Genomic DNA, 22,277 nt, shown 5'->3' on the forward strand with positions numbered 1-22,277 from the left:
CCCTCGGTGCAGGACTGCTTTACCTGTGACTATACTGACCTCAGTGCAGGACTGCTTTACCTGTGACTATACTGACCTCAGTACAGGACTGCTTTGTATGTGATTATACTGACCTCAGTGCAGTGCTGCTTTATCTGTGATTATACTGACTTCAGTGCAGGACTGCTTTACCTGTGACTATACTGACCTCAGTGCAGGACTGCTTTGTATGTGACTACACTGACCTCAGTTCAGGACTGCTTTGTATGTGATTATACTGACCTCAGTTCAGGACTGCTTTGTATGTGATTATACTGACCTCAGTGCAGTGCTGCTTTATCTGTGATTATACTGACTTCAGTGCAGGACTGCTTTACCTGTGACTATACTGACCTCAGTGCAGGACTGCTTTGTATGTGATTATACTGACCTCAGTTCAGGACTGCTTTTGCCCTTTAGCACTATCCATAGTCTTCCTCCCCTTGTCTCCCCCACACATCCAGCGTGTGAACCTGCGGCCAGCAGGGAGGCTTGTTGACTCTCCAGTGCGCATGTGCAGTGAGTGGCTCCTGCTACAAAGACTGATAACCGGAGAGAGGTGCGCGCCGGGCGGTGAGCAGGATGCCGTGCTGTCGGTAACGGCTGACCTCGCTCCTCTCTGCTGCTGGTTGGATTTCTGGGCACGCGGAGTGGCTTTCAGTACTTACCTGGGAGTTTACCTCTACTTCGTATGGGATAACTAGAGCTGAGGTGAGTAGTCTGTCTGCGGCCGGAGCTCCACCTGATGGAGGCTGGAGAGCAGCTTGGGATTGCCGGGTGGACGGGGCAGCAGCAGGTCACCGGCACATGGGGGGTAGTGCTGGGAGTTGTTTGCTCCGGACCTCTGTCTGTTTGGACACCTGCAGACAGTGTTACCCGCTATTTGCCCGACTCTGGTCACAGGAGAATGAGAATCGGGTTGTAAAAGTCTGGTCAAAGGCATTAAATGAGTGTATTCCTATAGATGGTGTGGACGATGACAGCTGTGGCGATATTTGGGGCCCCTGAGCACCCCACTTCTTCTTGATATCAGGTCTGAGGATGCATGTCTAGGAACTCTGGAGCACTCCCTCATGTCCACCATACTGGTGGTCACCCAGCTTTCCCAGTGGATGGACTGAGCGTCTATATAGCGTATGTATACCACGAGGTCACGTGGACATAACTGGTATCCATCATTTCTGAGTTGGGCTGTGTTCACACTTCCACTCAGGGGTAGATGAGGCGTCAGATTCTGTTAGAAGCCCGGGCAGAACTTGGAAATGACCAACAAGACATGGATTCTAGGCAGTGGTTACTGTCCTTTCCTGGATCTGACCTTTCTCTGAATTTCATTGTTCTGCTCCGATGACTGAGCCGACAGCAGATATCGCAAGTGGAGGTGTGAACAGAGCCTTACCACTAAATGTCAGTAGTTAGAGGGAATCTCCCACTGGTTTTAGGGGCTGTTCACATCACCAGTTTAAGACCTTGGTGGCATAGCGCTAGGCTATGCCACTAGTGTCAGGTGTGGGTCCTATCACCAGAACACCACCCCCAAAGTGTGCATGTGCGGCCACCCTCCGTTTATTTCTATGGGACTGGCGAAAATTGCTTGGCTATCTCCAGGATTCCCATAGAAGTGAATAGAGCGGCGCCTGCGCATTTCGCTCTCAATTCATTTCTATGCTGAAAATAGTCAACTCCCATAGAAATTAATGGAGAGCACTATGCGCATGCCTGGTGAGTTTTAGAGATCCCCAAAGTGGGACCTGCACCTATCTGACTTTGATGGCATATCTTGGCACAGGGATCGGCAACCTTCGGCACTCCAGCTGCTGCCAAACTACAACTCCCAGCATGCACACTGCACACTTTACTTGGCTGTTCTTGTAACTCTAATAGAAGTGAAGAGGAGTTGTAGTTTCAGAACAGCTGGAGTGCTGTAGGTTGCTGATTCCCCCATCCTGGCGACAGTCCCAGATGAAACAACCACTTTAACCCTTTACCAAGTAAACAATGATAACTGGGCACTCAGGATATCTGAACTATTTGAAATTTTATTTGCAGATAGTATCAATAGATATAGTAGGTGGCAATAATTCAACGGCGGTAAGTTTTCACATATAATTAAAATAAATACCTAAACAACATACCCAAAATTCCCAACATGTATTAAATCTCATAAAACAATGGAATACAATAAGGTAAAATATCAAAAATTTCGAGGAAAAAAAATGGAATAATCGATTCACATAAATAATATGAAGAAAATCGTATAAATATTCGTATAACTGTTCGTATGGGAAAAGTCTAAAATTTATAGGTCGCGATAAAAACAGCATTCAATTTGATATATTGACAAAGGTATCCGAAAGTTTCTAATGTCCCAATGCACAATCAGTGAACAAAGCAAAGCGGCGTCCCGCTATTTTGCATGCACCAGCGGCGTCCCACTGGAATATTGGCAACGAATGTTTTGGAATATAGCTGGATAAAATAAAACGGTCTTAGGGCTCTTCACACTTGCGTTGTCCGGATCCGTCGTGTACTCCATTTGCCGGAGGTGCCCGCCGGATCCGGAAAAATGCAAGTGAACTGAAAGCATTTGAAGACGGATCCGTCTTCAAAATGCGTTCAGTGTTACTATGGCACCCAGGACGCTATTAAAGTCCTGGCTGCCATAGTAGTAGTGGGGAGCGGGGGAGCAGTATACTTACAGTCCGTGCGGCTCCCGGGACGCTTCAGAGTGACGTCAGAGCACCCCATGCGCATGGATGACGTGATCATGTCATCCATGCGCGTGGGGCGCCCTGACGTCACTCTGAAGCGTCCCGGGAGCCGCACGGACGGTAAGTATACTTCTCCCCCGCTCCCCACTACACTTTACCATGGCTGCCAGGACTTTAGCGTCCCGGCAGCCATGGTAACCATTCAGAAAAAGCTAAACGTCGGATCCGGTAATGCGCCGAAACGACGTTTAGCTTAAGTCCGGATTAATGCCTTTCAATGGGCATTAATTCCAAATCCGGCCTTGCGGCAAGTCTTCAGGATTTTTGGCCGGAGCAAAAAGCGCAGCATGCTGCGGTATTTTCTCCTGCCAAAAAACGTTCCGGTCCGGAACTGAAGACATCCTGATTTCTCTCCATTCAGAATGCATTAGGATAAAACTGATCAGGATTCTTCCGGCAAAGAGCCCCGACGACGGAACTCTATGCCGGAAGAAAAGAACGCAGGTGTGAAAGAGCCCTTACCGTCTCACTTGATAGGTCGACAAAGTTGTTTTGTACTATGGTCCTCTGGATGTGTAGACCAATAGCATACGTATCATATTCGTCCTAAATTCACACACTGGCAGCTGTTTGTCACATGTAGTCAGACCTTCACCTTGGAATCAGGTCTTACAAGTTACTTGTCGAATATACCATTCGTGTGGCGGTTTCTCTTTGCGACTATCCAGTGCAATCCTCCAGCTTCCCAAGTGGTCCAAAATTTGGGGTCCTGTCTAAGCTAGATGCGTTTCGTGGTATCGCATTACCCCTTCCTGAGCTACTTTTTTTTTTTTTTTTTCATAATTTAAATTTTTTTCAGTATTTAAAACTCAAGAAAAACTATACATATGTGGTATCGACGTAATTGTACTGACCTAGAGGATAAAAGTAACAGATCAGTTTTACCGCATAGGAAATGGTGTACAAACCCCCCCTCCCATAAAACTGTGGTGTAAATATTTTTTTGCCCGCTTCCCACCACCTTTTATAAAACCAGAAATGGTGCCATTAAAAAGTGCATTTTGTCCCGCAAAAACAAGCCATATGTAGAAAAAAAAAGAATTATACGTTAACGGATTCATTTTTATTACAGTGTAACCCTATGGTGCTGGATGCCACAGTATGTCATCTGTCTGAGGCAACCGTTTAACGTATATGTCAGCATGGGACAAAAACTTCATGTGAACACAGCCTGTAGCTTCATGTAAACTAGTGACAGGTCCCCTTTTTCTTTTTTTTTTTTCTTTAAATTGCTCCAACTGTTGTGCTAAAATTCGGTATTGAACATCGCCAGCGCATGCCGATGAGTTCTGATATTCATGAGCTTGCGGCTCTTCTCACTCCCTGCTGCTGGTGTCAATTGGAAAAAAAGACTGTTAAGGCTACTTTCACACTTGCGTTGTTCTTTTCCGGCATAGAGTTCCGTCACAGGGGCTCTATACCAGAAAAGAACTGATCAGGTATGTCCCCATGCATTCTGAATGGAGAGTAATCCGTTCAGTTTGCATCAGTATGTCTTCAGTTCAGTCGTTTTGACTGATCAGGCAAAAGAGAAAACCGTAGCATGCTACGGTTTTATCTCCGGCTAAAAAAACTGAAGACTTGCCTGAATGCCGGATCAGGCATTTTTTCCCATAGGAATGTATTAGTGCCGGATCCGGCATTCAGAATGCCGGATCCGTCCTTCCGGTATGCGCATGCGCAGACTGAAAAAAAGGTGAAAAAATAAATGCCGGATCCGTTTTTGCCGGATGACACCGGAAAGACGGATCCGGCATTTCAATGCATTTTTTCGACTGATCAGGCATTTTTAAGACTGATCAGGATCCTGATCAGTCTTACTAATGCCATCAGTTAGCATACATTTTGCCTGATCCGGCAGGCAGTTCCGGCGACGGAACTGCTTGCCGGATCTCTCTGCCGCAAGTGTGAAAGTAGCCTAACCAGGGCAGGGAAAGCCGGGACTCGTCAGCGGGCACTTAAAGGGTTTTTCCAGTAAAAATGATGGGGGAGATTTATGAAACTGATGTAAAGTAGAGCTGGGTTAGTTGCCCATAGCAACCAATCAGATTCCACCTTTCATCTTTGACAATTCTGGAAAATAAAATGTGAATTCTGATTGGTTGCTATGGGCAACTAAGCCAATTATACTTTACACCAGTTGGATAAATCTCCCCTTATTTTTTAATGTGTTCCTGCAGCATGACCCACTGAAACAGAAGATTCATACTTACCTGGTCCGCGCTGTCTCCATCATCCGGTACCTGCACGGTTTATATCCCGCTGGCTGTGAACATGGTCACATGACTGGCTTCATCACTGACGTGCTGCTTGTGGTCACATCACTTCTAAAGCCAGTCATTGGCTGGACCCGTGCATGTGACCATGTCCACAGCCAGCTGGATGTTAACAGCGCAGAGGACTGGAGCAACAGAGAGCAGGTAAGTATGGATCTTCTGTTTCAGGGGACAGGCTGTGAGCTCTTGAGTAAAAATAATTATTTTACCAGAAAATCCCTTTAAGCTGTTAGGACTTAGCAGCTGGGGCGGCATAAACTTGTGTGACTGATTCCCTGCAGGTAGGTGACATCTCAGGCCATTTTTCCGTATAATGCGAGATATTTTGCTTTTGTGTCCTTTGTTGACCCTTGCAATTCAATGGATTGATATCTTCATACATTTGGCAGAGCTTCAAATTCCAGACATTTATTGATTTTCCATTAACCACGTTCTGCCTGAGAGGCAAAGTTTCTAGTAAATGTGAATAAAGTCAATTATTGTTTTTGCTTTTCTGTGGCGTAAGCCTCTGTTCACCGTCCATGCGGTCCCTAATGCACGGGCACCATCCCTGTGGCCTGCTCTGGCAGATGCAGACCCATTCAACTTGAATGGGTCAGCGATCCATCCACACCGCAGAAAAATAGAGCATGTTCTATTATTATTTTTTGTGGTGCTGAGGCACAGACCGAAATGCCGCGGGAGCGCCCCGTAGTGCTTCAATGCATCCGTTTTGCACCATGCCTCCGCTCCGTATCTTTCGGATAGAAGACCCATTGAAGTGTTTGTGGCTGTAATATGGGCACAGCCGGCACACATTCGTGCGCGTGAGCCCTAAGGCATGGATTCCAGCAGGCAGAGAACTCTCTGGATCCGACACTGCCCGATGCAACCGTAATGCCCGTCTGGCTCCATTAACTATAATGGGGTCCGACGGAGATCCGGAAAATATGCTGATTATCGGCCAGGCACAAACCGCTGCAGTTTGTGTCTGGCTGGTTCTCAGCATGCTCTGGTGGCCAGATCGTAGTGCAGCAGATGTGAAAGTTGCCTAAATTTGGTGCATCCTCCAGCTGTACAGGAGGAATCAAGTCAGGCGATGAAAACTCTGGTCTTGATAAATGTTCCCCTATGTCCGTTCAGGTTTTAGTTGTGTGTGTGTGCGTTTTTTTTTTTTTTTTGGGGGGATTCTGTGGTGTATTTTTCTGTGTGTGTGTGGGGGGGGGGGGGATTTTTGAAGTGTTGTGGCATTATTTGAACATTTGCCTTTTAAGCATGGGATAAGTCATCCCATTGGGTGTGTGATTGGCGGAGGTCTGACCACAGTGGCCCGTGCTCTGCGTTCGAATTGAGCAGCAGACACACGTGCGTATGTGCCGTTCCATCTTTCACTATGGGACTGCCACCGATGACAGAATACAAGTGCACGGCTATCTCTTGCAGCGCCATATAGCTAAATAGAGAGGCAGCGCACATGTGTGACCTCCTGCCCATGCAGATGGGAAGTATGGGTCCCCATTCTCATGACCACCGTGGGTCCCAGTGTTCGGACCTCTGCTGATCAGAGACTTATCCCCTGGGTAGAATTTATAATCCAAGGGCTACCATTTTTCAATGCTGTTTTAGAAATTGTCATAGAAGTCAATGGAGAGAGCCAAGCATCCACTGCCATCTCTCCATTTAAAGCAGCCACGTGACGGTGGTTAGGACCACTTATTTTTGAGATGCGTTGAACTCGCACCTATCGGACATTTATGGCATGTCCAAATCCCAGATTGGAATACACCTTTTAGGGCTGGCAAATATGACCTAGCAATCCTTTAAAAGACCTATACCTATCAAGTTCATGTCTTAAAGGGGTTATCTCAATCCCCAGTTCTGCATCCTCACAGCTTGTTGGGGCAAGGGAATTGTGCGAGAGAAGGACCAGGCAGAGTGATGGGATTTAATCTGAACTTGCAAGATAAGTTTCTTTGTCTGCTTGCTACGAAATATCTGTCAAGAGTCTCTAGTTTTTTTGGCATAAACCCTTCCCATCTCAGGATGCAGATTCTTCACATTTCTGTCTAAGTACAGGTTGTCAAATCTTTCAACCCCACTCCACTTTTACACTTTGATGTGAAGTGGTGGTGTTTGTTTTCTGGCTCTTTTTCCGCCTTTTTTACTTCTCCAGAAGGACAAAAATCATAAACTGCAGACAACCCCTTAAGGGAATGCCCACATATGATGGTGTATGCATCCCCACACAAATAATGTTTGTTTGGACAGAAGCCCTTTAAGCTATACAGATCTGGATGGATGGCACCTCCACAACACCCCGACACGTGTTTCAAGTCAGCTTCCTCAGGGGAGTCTTTCCTGAGGAAGCTGACGCGAAACACATGTTGTGGAGGTGCCATCCATCCGGGTCTGTATACCTTAATACATGGAATTATTTATGGGGATACACCACATTGTGGGTTGATTGCTGCTTCCTTCCAGACAATCTGCTGTAATATCGTCCCATGTAAAGGGACCTTTTACTTATTTCAGGGAACTTCTGGTCGATTTACATCGTCCCGTTCTTGGGCCGCTTGTTGGGAACAAATGTTACTATGACCACCAGTTTCCAATTATCTACCCATGTAAATGTGCTATCGTTGAATGTGTGTTCTTTCTTGCAGCACATTAATTTGTTTCTGGGTAGCAGATTGTGCAGTATGAATAACAGCCGTAGCCATCACTTGAGCCCGTGCAGCAGAGGTGATCACTGCATGTAAATGCAGCTCTTCACCTCCACTGACAAGCAGGCAATTATCAGGAAGGATCAATTTTCTCCAGATAATTGCTTGCCAGGTGAGGTCGTGTAAATCCAGCATAAGTCTGACCATACACATGAGAAAAGCTTGTTTGGGTCACTGCTAGATCTCCTGACCCCACCTTACACATGTCAGTTCTGAGAGGGGAGAGGGGAGAAAAACCACAGCCAGAAGAGCCTGACAGTGGCTATCTCTCCAAGAATAAAAGGATCAGGCATGTTGCAATCCAATTGCCATTGGGGAGAGGTAGATGGGGTCCATATAGATAAAATGGTTGTGAAATTCCCCCCCAGAATCAGCAAACTCAAACAATATACATTTGTGTATGGCCAATCTGTGCTATGGCTTCCAGTTATAACGGCAACCAGGGCTCTGTGGTGGTTTAATAGTACAGTGGAACTGAAGGACTCCTTTCTATTGTGCTTCCACTGAGTTTCTCTATTCTTGCTGTCAATAGTTTTTCTTGCTGTAGAAGTTTTTCAGACAGACTGAGTAGAATTGACTATTGCTGTGATGCTACTTACTGTATTATGCACTGGTGAGGTAAGCGGAATGATGAATCGGGGGCCCGGCCTCACGCAGCAGGGCCGCAGAGATAAGGCAGGTCATGGAGCTGGAGGCCCACTATGAGGCATCTGAAAGTGGTAAAAGAGATGGGTGTTTTTTTTTTTTTTTCTTTTGAAGGGAGTGTATTTTGGTGCCTTGCTAGGATATAAGCAGTACAAGGAATAGTAATAGGGATTTTCCGAGACTTAAATACTGATGGCCTATCCTAAATATAGTAAGGCCTTCTTATTATTCTTATTATTCTTAAAAATTAAATAACAGAAAATGTACATCTCTCCTTGAACTTGAACCTGGGATCTCTAACATACAGGGTAGACCACTGTATACCACTAAGCTATAGTATTACCACATAGATATAATATTTTTTTTCTATGCTTATAAGCAATCCCAAATTATTGGTGCCTTTCTAATCCTATATTGTGTCTGTGAATAAAGCAGTAATATGTAGATTGCCATCTGCTCAATGTGTATAATACACCTATATACAGTAGATATGTATAAGCCTGGACACAGCTCTGCCCTCAGACTGCACACTCCCTCATCCCATTGATTGACAGGGCTAGACAGTGCGGGGGGCGTTACAAAGCAGTGCTCAGATGATTCAGCCCCGCCTCCTGCGGCTCTAATTGCTTATTTGCATATGAATTAAAACGCAGCTATTTAGCATACAGACAAAAGAAAGGTATAGTTTTAATCTGCATGTTGAGCCCTACCAGGCAGTATGTCTAGTTTAATAAGGTTGATCCTGGTGATCTTTAATCCTCTTTTTTTTTAAAGGATTTTATTACCTTCTTAAGGCCTCCTGCACACGAACGTATTTTTTTGCGGTCCGCAAAAACGGGTCCCGTTTTTCCGTGATCCGTCCCCCATTGACTTTCAATGTAAAGTCAGGAGTCCCTTTTATACCATCGGATCGGAGTTTTCTCCAATCCGATGGTATATTTTAACTTGAAGCGTCCCCATCACCATGGGAACGCCCCTATGTTAGAATATACTGTCGGATATGAGTTAGATCGTGAAACCTCATTTCCGACAGTATATTCTAACACAGAGGCGTTCCCATGGTGATGGGGACGCTTCTAGTTAGAATATACTACAAACTGTGTACATGACTGCCCCCTGCTGCCTAGCAGCATCCGATCTCTTACAGGGGGCCGTGATCAGCACAATTAACCCCTCAAGTGCCGCACCTGAAGGGGTTAATTGTACTATCATATCCCCCTGTAAGAGATCAGGGCTGCCAGGCAGCAGGGGGCAGACCCCCCCCCCCCCCCTCCCCAGTTTGAATATCTATTGTAATAAATCGTTGGTGGCACAGTGTGCGCCCCCCCCCCTTCCTCCCTTTATTGTAATAAATCGTTGGTGGCACAGTGTGCGCCCCCCATCGCCCCCCCCCCCCTCCCTCTATAGCATTAACAACATTGGTGGCCAGTGTGCGCCCCCCCGCCCCCCCCCCCCCTTCCTCCCTCTATTGTAATAAATCGTTGGTGGCACAGTGTGCGCCCCCCCCCTTCCTCCCTTTATTGTAATAAATCGTTGGTGGCACAGTGTGCGCCCCCCATCGCCCCCCCCCCTCCCTCTATAGCATTAACAACATTGGTGGCCAGTGTGCGGCCTCCCATCTCCCCCCCCGATCATTGGTGGCAGCGGGTCACTAGCAAAGATTCATACTTACCTGGGATCTGCGATGTTCGTGTCCGGCCGGGAGCTCCTCCTACTGGTAAGTGACAGTTTATTTAGCAATGCGCCGCACAGACCTGAGGCTGTCACTTACCAGTAGGTGGAGCTCCCGGCCGGACACTAACATCGCAGCAGCCGGTAAGTATGAATCTTCTACTACTGTACTATTGCTATGTAACCATGGCAACCAGGACTGTAGTAGCGTCCTGGTTGCCATGGTTACCGATCGGAGCCCCAGCGATTAAACTGGGACTCCGATCGGAACTCCGCTGCCACCAATGATGATGGGGGGGGGGGGGAGATGGGAGGCCGCACACTGGCCACCAATGTTGTTAATGCTATAGAGGGAGGGGGGGGGGGCCGATGGGGGGCGCACACTGTGCCACCAACGAATTATTACAATAGAGGGAGGGAGGGGGGGGCGCACACTGTGCCACCAACGAATAATTACAATAGAGGGGGGGGGGCCGCACTGGCCATCAATGATAAGCTTTATGCAGACGGATCTTCGGATCCGTCTGTATAAAAAGTAACCTACGGCCACGGATCACGGACACGGATGCCAATCTTGTGTGCATCCGTGTTCTTTCACGGACCCATTGACTTGAATGGGTCCGTGAACCGTTGGCCGTGAAAAAAATAGGACAGGTCATATTTTTTTCACGGCCATGAAACACGGATCACGGATGCGGCTGCAAAACGGTGCATTTTCCGTTTTTTCCACGGACCCATTGGAAAACGGCACAACGGCCACGGGTGCACACAACGGTCGTGTGCAGGAGGCCTAATGCATATTTTTTAATGTATTGCAATATTATTTATTTTTTTTGTCTAGACTTTTCGATCAGTGTTTGATTTAACCTTAAAAGGAGTCTGTCACCAAGTTTTCATGTTTTTGACTGCTTATGTAGCGTTCTTGCGCACACACACACACGATTATAACAGTACCTTGTTGTTTTTTTGTCCCATCTAGTAAGGTTGAAAAAAAAGTTTATGAAGTTATGCAAATGAGGGCACACATGTGCCTAGGGGTGGCTTTCAGGCTGCAAGTGCCCAGGTCCTTCAGTGATCTGCACATCTAAGTCACACTGGCGTTTTGGCTTTCCGTTTGTGAGATCCGTTCAGGGCTCTCACAAGTGATCCAAAACGGATCAGTTTTGCCCTAATGCATTTTGAATGGAAAAGGATCCGCTCAGAATGTATCAGTTCAGTCTCCATTCCGCTTTGGAGACTGACACCAAAACGCTGCTTGCAGCGTTTTGTTGTCCGTCTGATGAAACTGAGCCAAATGGATCCTTTCTGACACACAATGTAAGTCAATGGGGACGGATCCGTTTTCACGGACACAATATGACACCATAGAAAAATGATCCGTCCTCCATTGACTTTCAATGGTGTTCAAGACTGATCCGTCTTGGCTATGTTAAAGATGATACAAACGGATCCACTCTGAACAGATGCAGATGGTTGTATTATCTGAACGGATCCGTCCATGACTGATCCGCACAAAACGTGAGCGTGAAAGTAGCCTAACCACTCCTCAATGTATCCTCTGTACCGCCCTGTAATGATCTAGCGTCATCCTCTTCAGGTCTTGCCAGCACACTTCAACGCCGGGCCCAGGCATGCGCGGTGCTCTCCCTGCTATGGGCAGAGAGACAGACATGTGGCGTACGCATGCACTGGTTAATGCCATGGCTCACTGGTAATGTCTGGGCACATGTTTTCCCTCATTTACATAACTTTATCACTTTTTTCAGCCTTACTAGATGGGACAAAAACAACAAAGGTACTGTTATAATCATGTGCGTGTGTGCAAGAACGCTATATAAGCAGTCCAAAACATGAAGACTTGGTGACAGACTCCCAGACTAGATTTATGTCAAGCTGGCAGCTCAAGGGTGTGCCCTTTCTACTGCAGCTCAGGGGCGTGTCCTTTTCTGCTTCAATCACCGCTCAGGAGGCAGTTAAAGGTTGACATTGAGTATGTGTAATTACAAAAGTATTCATATCCAGGTGCTGGTTTGAAAGCTCTAGAATATTTTTCATGGGACAACCCATTAATATCTTTCCAGTAATGCAGTCGGACACTTTGTGACCCATAAGCAGAACCATTTTCATGACTGCAGTTCTCAAGTAACTTGCGTCTCATAGCTGTAGATCTCCATGTCCTCCAGGTCGGTACCCTTTGTCTAGCACTGGGGTTAGCAACTCCCAGCAGGTATCATTTCTCAGAACAGCAATAATGAAGGTAACATGCTGGAATTTGTCTTTTCACAGCAGCTGGAGGTTGCTCACCCTGGTCTAGCATTACTCCCAGTTTATTATATATTTATATATTATTTTTCACATGTGTTGGCCAAGCGATTGTACAAATCGTTGCTACCTACTGGGTGTGGGCGCCTTTTCTGCATCTGCTGCCGATGAATCATGAGAGCTTGTTGTTGGCTTCAATCTAGTGACTTGTTTGTAAACTGGATCCAATGTATAATGAATTATCACTGCTAAATGATACTGCAACAGCTGGAGATGTGGAACAGACTCTTATTGTCCTAGTAATGGTCACGTTTTGGGCCATGTTAGGTGATGACAAATCTTAAAGGGGTTGTCCAGGCTCAAGCTGCTTGCTGACTTGTTGGTGCTGAGGCCTGTCATTGACTGCATCCATGTGGGAGTTAAAGGGCTGCGACCGTACATCCAGTGAAGTCAGTCCAGGAGCCTTGGAGCCAAGTCTGATGTCAGATGAAGCGGTGTAAAAACCGCCGCCGCTAGACTGTGGAGCAGTGGAAACATTTTATGTGAAGTGACCAATTGCGCTTCTCTATCTTGTAGTCTGATGAATAAGTCTTGGTTTGGCGAATACCAAGAGCACATTACTTGTCTGACCGCATTGCTTTGGTGGAGGAGGGCTAATGCTATAGGGTTGTTCTTCAGGGGTTGGCCTAGGCCCCGTAGTTCCAGCCAAGGGAACTGTTCATGGTTCAGCATACCAAGACATTTTGGACAATTATACACTTCCAATTTTTGGGAGCGGTTTGGGGAAGGCCCTTTTCTAGCATGACGGTGCCCCAGTGTAAAAGCAAGGTCCATAAAGGCATGGTTGGGTGAGTTTGTGTGGAAGATCTTGACCGTCCCACACAGTCCTGACCTCAACCTCATCGGACACCTTTGGGATGAACTAGGAAAAGGATCACAAGCCAGGCCCTCTCCTCCAACATCAGTGTCTGACCTCACAAATGTTCTTCTGGATGAATGTGCAAAATTTTCCACAGACACAGTCCACAATCTTGTAGAAGGCCTTCTTACAGTGGAAGCTGTTTTAGCTGCAAACGGGGAACAAACTCCATATTAAGCCTATGGATTTAGAATGGGATATCATAAAAGCTCCTGTAGGTGTCCCATTACTTTTGTCCATATAGTGTATGTTCGACTTGCCCAAGCATACATGTTTCAGTATACAGGAGACAAGTGGCTACTTGTGGCCACCTTTAGGCTCCATTCACACGTCAGTGGTGTGGTTGCGGACCCGCAACACACCCGCCAGGCATCCCTATAGAAATGCCTATTCTTGTCCACAAGCTGCGGACAAGAATAGGACATGTTCTATCTTTTGCGGAGCTGTGGACCCGAAGATCAGGGCCGCGCTCCACAAATGCGGATGCTGACAGTACGCTGTGTGCTGTCTACATCCATTCCGTCCCCATAGAAAATGAATGGGTCCGCACCCGTTCCGAAAAATTGCGGAACGGATGTGGACCCATTTGCGGACGTGTGAATGGAGCCTTAGGGTACTTTCACGCTAGTGTTTTTTCTTTTCCGGCGCTGAGTTCCGTCCTAGGGGCTCAAATCCGGAAAAGAACTGATCAGTTTTATCCCATGCATTCTGAATGAAGAGTAATCCGTTCAGGATGCATCAGGATGTCTTCAGTTCAGTCTCTTTAGAAAACCGTAGCATGTTGTATTTTTACCTCCGGCCAAAAATCCGGAACACTTTGACTGAACGCCGGATCCGGCCTTTTTCCCATTGACTTGCATTAATGCCGTATCCGGCGCCGTGTGTTCCGTCAAAACAGATCCGGCTTTTGCATGTTAAACCCGAAAAATGTGAAAAAAAGTTAGTCCATAAATGGCGGATCCGTTTTTTCCAATGCATTTTTTCATTGTGATCAAAATCCTGATCAGGATTCAAATGTAATCCGTTTTCACACGTTTTTCCGGATCCGGCGGGCAGTTACGGTGTCGGAATTGAACTCCGGATTCAAACAACGCTAGTGTGAAAGTAGCCTTAGACCTCATGCACACGACCGTTGTTGGGTTCCGTGTCCGTTGTTCCGTTTTCCGTGATTTTCTGCGGCGTTGAAAACTTTGGAAATGTACCGTTTGTCGTCCGTGATCCGTGTTTCCTGTCCGTCAAAAAAATATGACCTGTCCTATTTTTTTTCACGGACAACTGTTCGCGGACCCATTCAAGTCAATGGGTCCGTGAAAAAACACTGAGGCACACAAGAATGTCATCCACGTCCGTGATCCGTGTCCATTTTTTTCCTATCATTTTCAGGGCAAACGCACACGGGAAAAAAAAAACGGACACTGATCACGGAACAACAGAACCCCGTTTTGCGGACCGTGAAAAAATACTGTCGTGTGCATGAGGCCTTAGTAAGTGACTGGGAAATCATATGGTGGTAATAATCTGTATTGGTACAGGGGCTATCGGTGGCACTGGTTTGGCTAATAACAATAGATCAGACAATCTCTGTTTAGGGTGCATTCACACATCCGTAGTGCATTACGGATCCGCAATACACTCAGCCGGCACCCCCATAGAAATGTCTATTCTTGTCCGCAATTGCGGACAAGAATAGAACATGTTCTATTTTTTTTCCGGGAGCCGTGGACCGGAAGATCGGGGGCCCGCTCCGGAAATGCGGATGCGGAGAGCACATGGTGTCCTCTCCGCATCCATTCCTTCGCCATAGAGAATGAATGGGTCCGCACCTGTTCCGCATTTTTACGGAACGGATGCGGACCCATTATTACGGATGTGTGAATGGAGCCTTATACTGTACAATTCATATCAATTTCTATGTTTGATGTGGAGTTGGCGTACGGTAATTATGATTTTGCTCTTATAGTAATTTACAATTGAGCCACTTCTATTGAATAAAAAATGCGTTTTCTGTCAACCCCCCCTCTGGATTTTGCTGTTAATGGTCAGGGCTTTCCAGATTTTATTGTCAGATAATCGTGACATCCATAATGTCACTTCTTCTAGGAATGTGGAGGGGCACAGAAAGCCTTGGACCGTTGCCAGGTTGAAGGCTTCAGTGTTGTAGCACAGAGGACTCGTGCATAAAATGGGTTCAAGGAAATTCTAATAAAGTCTAAGAAGACCATGGCTGTAGACCATTCTCCTATATCATTTTATTTCAGTCTTATCCAATTTCCTCAATCAGAAGGCTGTAATGTAAGTATCTCCAGGAGGGCATTATTGATCTTTTAATGGTCAGGGATGAGGCGTTTTGGCTATTATTTGATTAACATGGTGATAGAGCAGGATGTTTAGGATCTGGAGCACTAACAATAGATTCACTATCTGAAGCTGAATTGAATTGTCAGATGTGTGCAAATGTTACTGGCGGTTCAAATGATGCCACTGCGGGGTGGAATGAATTCATGAGAACTGAATGAACCCAAGTGTTTCATCTTCCAGGGACCAGCTTTTGAGCTGCCTAATGGGACTGGTTTATGTAATCTCCATGTCCTGCCCACCTCTCTGTAAGTGAATAAGAGTGGAGGGCACTTTAGGATGCTTAGATCATACTTGAGGTTTGCTGTGCTATTGTATGTATGGGAACCTCTTTTATTCACAGTGTAATTGACCCGTACCATGAATTTTTGTTGGCCAGGCTGCTGGGGTTTAAATTTTCCCCCTGCCACAAAATAAAAAGTTGGACTAGCCATTCTTATTGGTTTATCCTCTCAGAGTGTTTTTGGAAGAAGAAAATGCTGACATAACAAAATGCTCATGTAAAATAAAGTTTGCATACTAAAAGGATAGGAAGACCTATATGGCAAATTGTGTGTGCCACTCTAGACCAATCATGTAATGCCTTATGTATTTTTATCTTCTGTAACTAAAGAAAAAGCATTTAGTAGAAAGCTCCTCTGGATTACCATCCTAACTAACCACATATTTGGGGAGAAAAAAAAATATTAATCTAGAAACCTATTTATATTTTTCTTGCAGACTATAAGACGCACTTTTTTAGCAAGAAAAAAACTTGCTAAAAAGTGCCTGAGTCTCATAATCCGCAGTCAGGGTGGTCCAACAGTGCCAGACCCTGTGACTGCTTCTGCAACGACTCGTGCTACCTCTTCCCTCTACTTGATTGTTTGCATACACGGGAACTGAAGCCTGCATCAGTGCTCCTGTCTACCTGGCTGAGAGTTCTAGCCCAAGGGGTGGAGATGCTGTATGGTCTCTGCCCCCAAGCCTGCCCATACTTCAGGATGCCAGAAGACACTTAAATCGTGATCACGGAGCTGCCCAGGCTGATTGAGTGATGGTTTAACGTCGTCACCAATCCAGTGTGCCTCAATTCTGGAACTTTCTTTCAGCCTGGTCGGTTGTGTAGTATAGGCGTGTTGGTCAGGTGTGTATGCAGCAGAGTGTGTATTTTACTGATATTGGACCCTCCACTTTATTAAACCACCATGGAAAGTTTAATAAGTAGTACCTTGAATGCGTCTTATAGTGCAGAAAATACAGTATTTAGTTCTGGGTCCTTCTCCCACAGATTATAGTCAGAGGTACAGTGATAATTGCTTATTTATTTCATCCAAAACTAAATGTATAGTATTGTGTTCTCTACTCCAATCACAAGTAGAGCAAAAGAACAGAACAAAGATGTGTGGCACTGCTTTTGTGGGCACTATAGTACCGATCACCAGGCAACTGCATCCAATGCAAGAAGAGAATATGACGGGGTTGTCGCAGGGTAATATGCCAGCCATACAACCTCTCAAGAAAGCCTGGTGTAGATGAAGTGGTGCAGTGTGTGGTGTGTTTTTTTTTTTTTTTTTTTTTTTTTTTTTTTTTTTTAGCACTATTGTCACTTTGTGCAAGTGACCTTAGCAGTCAGACCCTCACACTGATGTATATCCTATTCTGATAGCATGTGCCATCAGTAACTCCTGAAACAAGCACTGTAGACTTGACACTAGTTAAATTCAGTGTTTTTTTTTTTCTTTAAGACCTCTTTAATTTTAGAAGTTTAATATAGTAACACCATTTTTTTTGCGATCATGTTCTATTTGCGTTTAGATTTTTTTATTAAACATCTTGTAATATAATATTCAATATTTTTGAGTATAAGTGTAACCCTCTGTGCTTTAGAAAAGCTTTGGACAACATCAAGGAACGCCAAAGGTCATAGAAAGTTAGCTAATATACAAAGGAGCCCCAGTATTTACCTAAAAGCAAAGCCTGGGTACTGGCCAAATATCCATTCACCCCAGCCGAGCTTTGATCTCCTGACTAATCATTTCCTCATACAAATTAGGACACCAGAGAAGGACTTTGACCATTAGCCAGCTGTCACAGCCCTGTGTGGATTCCTCCTCTCCCTGAATACTTTGTTGTGATTTTTATTTTTTTTGTGAGGCTATTACAGTATACAGAAAGCAAATTCCTCTAATTTGGCACAGTCTAGTTCTTGTTACTGTCATAGATAATTCAGACTCTTGTAGGACTGGAAGAAAAGTTTCAGAGTTCACAAAAAAAATGGCCAGTAACCAGTAAATCACCTGCTGTTCCAGCTCTGGTGGTCCCCATTGACCTTTATTTTGCTGCAGCAGTACATTGTATATGAGCAGGTCATCGCTGCAGCCAAGTAAACAGAGGCTGACATGGACCACCAAAACGGCAGCACTGCAACGGTGGAGGATTTATCAGGTGAGGATTGGAACCTGTCATTCCCCCTTTAGTCAAATTATTATTATTATTATAATTTTTTTTTTTTTTCTTCCAAGCTCTGAAAACCTAAGTGGTCATACACAAAGACTTGCCATCTAACGTATAGGGGGCTAAGGCTGTCCGGCTCAGATCGTTATCGCACATTCGGCGCATCAGTTGGGATGCCGGATGTCAAATAGCAGCAGACAGAAATAACGCTGCATGCTCAGTTTTTCTGTCTGGCGCTATCAGTATACAGGCTGGATCTGAGCCCTGAAGTGCTGTGCACCCATATTAGTTGTGTACTGCTCCCTGCCAAAAATATCTGGCCGGACAAAACTAATATACTGTATGTGGAGCTGACCTAACATTGTTTGGCATATGTTAGGAGGAACAAAAGATAAGGTGTCTGGCAGCCTCTTAAAGGGGTTCTGCACTTTCATTTAACTGATGATCTATCCTCTGGATAGAGCATCAGCTTCTGATCGGCGGGGGTCTGACACCCGGGACCCCCGCCGATCAGCTGTTTGAGAAGGCAGCGGCGCTCCAGCAGCGCCGTGGCCTTCTCACTGTTTACCGCCAGCCGAGTGACGTCACGACTAGTATCAACTAGCGTGGGCGGGGCTAAGCTCCATTCAAGTGAACAGAGCTTAGCCACGCCCACGCTAGTTGATACTAGTCGTGACGTCACTCGGCCGGCTGTAAACAGTGAGAAGGCCGCGGAGCTGCTGGAGCGCCGCTGCCTTCTCAAACAGCTGATTGGCGGTGATTGGACCCCCGCCGATCAGAAGCTGATGATCTATCCTCTGGATAGATAAGTTAAATGAAAGTGCAGAACCCCTTTAAAGCACATGTACACTGCCCGTTCGTTCCCGATAACCTGCTTATGTAATGGTGCTGCAGATCACCCAGTGAACGAGTGTTTTTGAAATGATCTTTCATGTAGACACGTTTATCATTGTTTCTGGGTCACAGGTCGTGCTGTGTGAACAGTGATCTTCTGCCCAGAAACAATGAATTTGTATGTGGACGAGCGATAACAGTAGCCATTATTGACAAGCAGGCAGTTGCAATTTGGACCCTTCTGATGCATTTTCATCATGTAAAGCATTCACTCTGGTTGGTTTGCATCCTGTATATGGCACTACTGTCTATCCAACCAAACCCATGATGCACTTCTCCTTTCTCAGTCACAGCTCTAGCACCGCCCCGAACGCCCAACTAACTTATAGCTCCTCCCACCTGCTATTTACATACACTCCTCTGTGGCTGCTTTGACACCCCCAGTAACATAAAATCACTGGAAATAAGAGCTGCATGGACATGTCACTACAGCCCAGAACGGAAGATACAAGAAATACATTACAGAAATACAGCTCCCTTCATAAATGGCTTCAAAAATTTTAAAGGATGTTGATTATAACTGAACAACCCCTTTTAAAGGGCTTTTTCGTAAGTAAAATATTGATGACCTAACCTCACAAGTACATGGGGGCACTGCGCTCTTTCCATAAAGAGTCTTCTCTATCTAAAGCACTCGCAGCATATTAGCAATGTTCCCGCCCCCCCCCATAACTAGTTAGACCTCAGCTGTACATATGGGCTGAAACATTGCTAATATATGCTTTTTGTGATTTTGAATATAGACCGTTTATGGAAGCGTGCTACCTTCATGAAGCTTCATTCACACAATAGTGAAAAACGGTTATGTGACGTTTTAAGAACAATGGTAGTCTATGGGGTTATTTACACAGAAGTTTTTTTTTTTTTTGGACGGCCAGTGAATAACGGACCTAAAAAAAAAAAAACATGTTCTAGCTTGTCCGTTTGCACTGACCAACAGCCCCATACAATTGAAGGGGAACACTTTTAACGTCCATTTGTCAGAAAGGCAATCGTCCATTAACCCTTTAAAGACCAGGCCTATTTTAATTTTTACATGTTTTATTTTTCCTTCCCACGTTCCGATAGCCATAACTTTTTTTTTTTTTTTCCTGTTCACATAGCCATATGGGGGCTTATTTTTTGTGGGACAAGATGCATTTTTTTTATTGCCGCCGTTTAATTTATCACGTCTGGAATGAGAAAACAGGAAAAAAAAAAATCATGGGTTAAAATTCCACCAAGGTTTCTGGGGTTTTGACACTGTGTGCTAAAAATAATATGATGTCCTTATTGTGTGGCTCAAAATGATTGTGGCAATACCAAACTTGTATACTTTTCACATTTTGTTTAAAAATAAATAAATGTTTGAAAACATCAACATTTTCTTTTGTATCGCCATATTCTGACAGCTATAACCTTTTTATATTTTGGTACCATTTTTGTACAACTTTTTGATCACTGTTTGTTCAATTTTTTTGGGGGAACAAAATGACAAAAAAATGGCTAATCGTGTGTTCATTATTATTTTATTTTCCCATAATTACGGCGTTCACCGCACAGGAAATTTCGAACACGGTGATACCTAATGTGTATATATAATATATTTTTTAAATTGATATATTTTTATATGTAAAATTGGGAAAAGGGGGTGATTTAAAACTTTTTATATTTAGTGTTTTTTAACTTTTTAATAACCATTAGCCCCCTAAGGGGGCTAGAACCTAGGATCTTTAGATCCCTTGTCCTCTTCACGCTAATAGATATGTTTTAGGGTGAATAGGATTTTTTTACTGTCTCGTCTGTGCTGTGCCTGGTGCACAGAGCAGCAGGGAACTTACCATGGCAGTCCTGGAAGGCTTTAGCAGCGTCCAGCCTGCCATGGTAACTGATTGGAGCCCTGCGATTTCACTCTGGGGGGCTCTGATCAGAAGGCAGAGGAAGCCGCATATCTCTGCCCCACCAATCAGATACTGGATAGGTCATCAGTATCTGATTGGTGGGGGTCTGACACCCAAGAGTCCCACCAATCAGCTGTTTGAGAAGGCACTGGCGCTCGCAGTACCGCTGCAGCCTTCTCGCAGCTTACCAAGCAAGATGCTGAACTGGGGCTGAACTGTGCCTAGGCCACGTGCTCGATGACCGTGACGTTGGTGGCCTAGGAAAAGCAGACAGAAGGCCGCCTGCCACTGCCTTCTAAACCAGCTGATCGGCGAGGGTCCCAGCTGTTGCACCCCCACTAATCCGATACTGATGACCTATCCAGAGGAAAACTCCTGTATGAACTTTAGCACCTATTCACAGCTGACGGCAATGGAAGATGACCGCAATCTTTGGCTCACCTAACAATCTGGGGAAGCCTTTTACATATTAGAAATGTTTGTCTGCTTTAAATAGTCTTTGAATTTGTGGCTTTGAATTTGTATGTTTAAAGGATAACTGTCATATTTTCATAAAAAAAAATCCATTTTAGCATATGTTACTGCTGCAGTAGCATTATGCATAACGCAATCTTTAGTTTCTTCACATACCACTGTTTTCCTTGAGTTTTCCCCTTAGTTACGGCTGTTTTAAATCCTACATTATGAGGATCTTCTCAAGATGGCTCCTCTGCCAGTTCTCTGAGGCCAAAACTGCATTCCCTCCCCTGCCAGCCAATCAGATTGGATTACTGAGACACGCCTCCTCACTCTGAAGCCTAATCCAGGCATACAGTGTGAAGGACCGCCCCTCTGTCTTCCTAGCCGGAGACAGATGAGCTATAGCAACGGTCTTGAAAGGGACAGAGGACATTAATAAAAGCTATTTTTATAAGGTAATTACAGATCCTTTGGCAATCATTGACAGACTAACTCAGGTATACATGCCTAGCTCTAATAAACTAGCAAATAAAAAATATCAGATCTGTGGCGGTCTTACTCCTGGCATCTCTTCCTATCAACTGTTGGAAGGAGGCTGTAGCCCTGTCCTCTTTAATGTTTGCCTGCACACCGTCTCCCATGTAGCGGCGGTGCAGGGTAATTACAGCTTCCTCTCCGTTCACTTGAAGGGGTTGAACATTGTAATTACCCTGCATCGCATTACAAGGGACAGGCAAACACTGAAGAGGACACAGCACCCACAAAAGCAGCATGGCCCATTCAAACAACTGACTGGTAATGGGAGTCAGACCACCACTGATCTGATTTTGATGATCTATCCTAATCTGTAGCCCAGATGACTCCTTTTCGATCCAAGGCTCATGGAAACTAGAAAACGTACTGAAATGCAGCATTTTAATGTTTGTTTAGTAGTTTGACACTGGAGATGGTCCAGTCACTCCTGCACCTGCTCTGTGGCTTTTTGCATG

The 22,277-nt window shown here is 45.2% G+C and overlaps 1 protein-coding gene across 1 annotated transcript in view; it reads left to right on the plus strand.

Annotated features, from left to right (window-relative positions):
- The first annotated feature begins 557 nt into the window (after window positions 1-557).
- The window catches only part of KANK1 (KN motif and ankyrin repeat domains 1), a 199,494-nt gene continuing 177,774 nt past the window's right edge, over window positions 558-22,277 (plus strand). Inside the window, exon 1 of the mRNA XM_040417110.1 lies at window positions 558-729. The gene's annotated coding sequence lies outside the window, so the exon portion shown is untranslated. The remainder of the gene's footprint in view (window positions 730-22,277) is intronic.

This window comes from Bufo bufo, chromosome 2 (assembly GCF_905171765.1).
Source record: "Bufo bufo chromosome 2, aBufBuf1.1, whole genome shotgun sequence".
Classification (NCBI taxonomy): domain Eukaryota; kingdom Metazoa; phylum Chordata; class Amphibia; order Anura; family Bufonidae; genus Bufo; species Bufo bufo.